The sequence below is a fragment of the Artibeus jamaicensis genome, unplaced genomic scaffold (genome assembly GCF_021234435.1).
Source record: "Artibeus jamaicensis isolate MK-2021 breed Jamaican fruit bat unplaced genomic scaffold, CSHL_Jam_final contig_867, whole genome shotgun sequence".
NCBI lineage: Eukaryota > Metazoa > Chordata > Mammalia > Chiroptera > Phyllostomidae > Artibeus > Artibeus jamaicensis.
In genome coordinates, this window is record NW_026521995.1 from 7,730,013 (window position 1) to 7,734,002 (window position 3,990).

At 43.3% G+C, this 3,990-nt stretch overlaps 1 pseudogene; it reads right to left on the reverse strand.

Annotated features, from left to right (window-relative positions):
• Positions 1–376: 376 nt before the first annotated feature.
• Positions 377–831, reverse strand: LOC119045961 (60S ribosomal protein L32-like; annotated as a pseudogene).
• Between the last annotated feature and the right edge of the window lie 3,159 nt (positions 832–3,990).

Consider the following 3,990-nt stretch of genomic DNA (forward strand, 5'->3'; position numbering starts at 1 on the left):
ACATGCTCACTCAATGGTGTCTACTGCCCCCACTGGCTAGTACAGTGAAGTTGTCACTGTTCACACACACACATTAGAGTCCACTCTCCTTGGCTGCCAGGTCACATCAATGTCAAGCAAATCGTTCTTGTTATATTAACAATGGCTGGGCTTTTTCCAGACACATCTCATATATCAAATCATGTGGTGCACCTGAAATCGATATAATGTTGTATGTCAATCACATCTCAATTTTTTAAAAAGAGGAAGGAGTGAGCACAAAGTTGTAGATAACACAGATGGGAAAGAATTGTCATCTTATTTTATTTATCTATTTTTGCCATATGGCAGAATTTTGTGGTTTTAGTAACACAAATACAATGTGCACACAAGATGTCTATTCATTGTCTCCACTGCTCAGGCTGACATGAGAATTGGTGACCCCAGTGGCCAGCTAGGCTGCTCTGCCCATGATGGCTTTGCGGTTCTTTGAGGAGACACTGTGAACAGTCTTCGGCACAGTGACATCTGTTACACATCAGCAGCACTTCAAGCTCCTTAATGCTGTAGCCCAGGAACTTCCAAAAGCCACAGGGCAGCATGTGCTTTGTGTTCTTGTTGCTCCCAAAACCAATGTTGGGCATCAAGATCGGGCCCTTGAATCTTCTGCACATACTATTTTCAACGCCTCTGGGTTTCCACCAGTTATCCTTAATTTTGATGTATCAGTCTGACTGGTGCTGGATGAACTTCTTGGTCCTTTTTTTTGAACATCTTAAGTTTCACAAGGGGTCTAAGGGAAATCATGATGCCAAGTAGGAGATGGCTGCCACCTCCGTAGGCAGAGCTGAGGAAAACATCACCTCATTTTGTGACAGAATCATGTTCCCCCCAAAAGTGTGGACTAACAATGAATATGAACAGAGGTGAACATGAAGTGTTTCATATGGTTTTGAAAACAATTGCAAAAGTGAGAAGTGGACAGGATCACTTCCCAGGGTAAACATCAGTAGGAGTCTACGGTGAGAAGAGGCATGCGGAGCGTGGGACTATTCACCTGCCATTCAGCGCTCAGGCGGGTTTTGGTTACTACTTTTCACTGGAGAGGCCTTACTTTAAAAGCACTGATAAACTTGTAGTCATCCATAGGAGACACAGAACGGCATGAGGGAAATCTGCAAGTGTTTGAAGGTTTCACATGGAAAGGGGATTGAATTTACTTTACAGAAGTCCAGAAGGCAGGCAGAAAACAACAGCCTAAAGGTGTGATAAAAGCCAACAGCATTTCTTGAGAGTTTACTGTATTCCAGACACCATATTGATTATATTTACCATTTCATTAAATACTCCAAAAATTGATAAAGTGTCTGTTTTTATGGCCCCCATTTTACAAATGAGAAAAATGAGGAATGGAGAGGTTAAACAGTTTACTCATTATCACAAGTAGTGAATGACGGAACCATAGTGTGAAGGGGGAAACTGAGCCCGAAGTCCACCTGCCCGTGTGGAAGGACTGTGAGCTGTCACAATCCTTTTATTGTGAATGGTCGGTCGTCACAGGGAGTATTCAACAGAGGCTGCCTGGCAGCCCTGCAAACCAGGCTGACTTGGAGGTACCTCTTGCCTCCACAGGGGCATTGATGTACATTATCTCGAGGCCTATGTTTCCAACTCTGAGAATTACACATTCAAAAGTCTGAAAGAACGTGTTCCAAGATGTTGCCAGTAATTGACACTGATTGTTAGAAGTACAGACTATTTTTATTTATACTTTTCTGTGCTTGGTAAATTTTCTTACAATGAGCATGTATTATTGATAGAATCAGAAACACTTGAGCTCTTTCCTACTGAGGAAGGAAAAAGGATCTATGAATTTGTAAACAAAAATGTGAACAAATGATTTCTATATGGATCAAAAGTACTAAATAGGCTTTACATTCTTCAGGAAATTTAAAACAAAGTTTCCCAGAATATAATTTTTTTCCTGAAAAACTTAAAGATCTTATATAATTTTCCCTTTACACTGAGTAAAAATAAGTCATTTATTAAAGAAGCAGAACTCATGGGGTATCATATGAAACTAGTTTTATTCTTCTCCATTCCCTCCCCACACCTCCTGCTCACACCCATTCTGGGGGTTATTTGTGGGTCCTTCAGGCCCCTTGGCATTCCACTGGGCATTTCTCAACACTGGTTCTTTTATATTCATGGAAAACTACCTCCTTGGTCTGTGATTCTGGGAGAACAGTTCCAGCCTCCTTCTGCTGAGATTCCCTGGCCCCTGCAGCCCGCATAGTCTGGTGGGCGTTAAGACAGTCCCAGCAAGGCCCGAGGTAGCCATGCCTGGCCAGTAGGAAACGCTCCCCTTTGATCCGCCACTAGAGGGCACACAGTGACTCCCTAAACTCCCCTCCCGCGTCCTCGGCTCCCAACCCACACCCACCCCACCCTCCTGCCTGCCGGCAGTTTCGACCCCAGAATTGCTTGTAGATTACCATTTTTGAAGTACACATCAGACACCATCTGCATGGATCAATTATCAAGCTTCCCACTGGCAGAGAGCCATTCACAGAACATCCATCACACCCTCCTGAGACATCTTTAGTCTCCCAGTACAACTACTGTCTTTTGCTGAGTATAATGTGCACTTTTTTTGCCCAAATTTTTGAGGGGAAAAATAAGGGTGAACATTATACGTGGGTATAATGATTACATACCATGGATATAAAAAAACTGGTTCTAAATAATCTGCTTTGCGAATTCTCGCTGGATGGCTTGACTCTGGGAAGTGGAAGGTGTTAACAGCCTCCTTCTACGGGTCTCTGTAGAGACAAAGACTGAACGTGAACTGTTATTTGAAGACTCCCGTACGTGGAATCTTAGTGATATTTTGTCATCACACTCGTGGAAAGAGGGAAAGGAAGGAGGGAGGGAAAGATGAAAAATGGAAAGCATTTTACATTTTCTTGAGCATCTATTATGTACCTGCAGTTACGTCAAGTCCTCTGAAATATACATATTTTGGTGTTACTATCCTAGAACTTACAAGTGGGTTTACAACAGAGGCTCATGGAGGCGACAAAACTTGCACAGATACACAGGGCAGAAGTGATGGGGTCCTGGGTCCAGCTGACTCTAAATGCACTGCTTTTTTTTTACCTATATGTACTTTCATGAGTATATCCTGATCAATTGCTGCTGTATGTGGTAAATCAATAGCCCATGTTTTTAAAATAAATAAAAGACCAGAATATGATTTGAATTTTTTTAAACTGGGAGAAGGGAGACTCCTTTAAAAAAGGAAAAGCTAGAGGAACCATTGCTCACTTCTATCCTGCTGCTGGAGGCCCACGCCTCAGGTTGTCTGTGTGAGGTGGTGTTCCTCCAAGACTGTCTGCAACAGAGGCACCTAGAACTGGTTACAGACGCAGATTTGTGAACTGAACCTTGTATTAGCTTCCTGCTGCTGTTGTAACAAAGTACTACAAGGCTAATGGCTTAAAACAACACAAATTTATTGTTTGATGGAGGTCCCCAGTAAAACGAGCAAGGCAGGGTGCACGCCTTCTGGATGGTCTAGGGCAGGATCTGTTTTCACGCCTTTTCCAGCTTGGAGAAGCTGCTGGCATGTGCTTGTTCGTGGTTGCCTCACTCAGACCTTGGCTTCTGTCCTCACATCTCTGATTCTGAAACTCTTGCGTCTGTATTTCACTTATAAGGACCCCTGTGAGTACATTGGGCCCATCAGGCAGTTCAGGATAATCTTCTCACCTCAAGAGCTTCAACTTAATCACACCTGCAAAGTCTTTTTGCCATGTTAGGAAACATGTTCACAGTTTTGGGGGGGTAGCATGTGAACATCTCAGAGAGGCCATTAGTTTGCCTACCATGAGGTCCTAAGAATTCCTGTTGAGAAGTTTGATGTGGGGCCTGGGAAACTTCTACTTCACAAGCTTCCTCATCATTGTTACGCCAAAGTCTGGGGCCATTGCCATGAATGAATGCATGCCC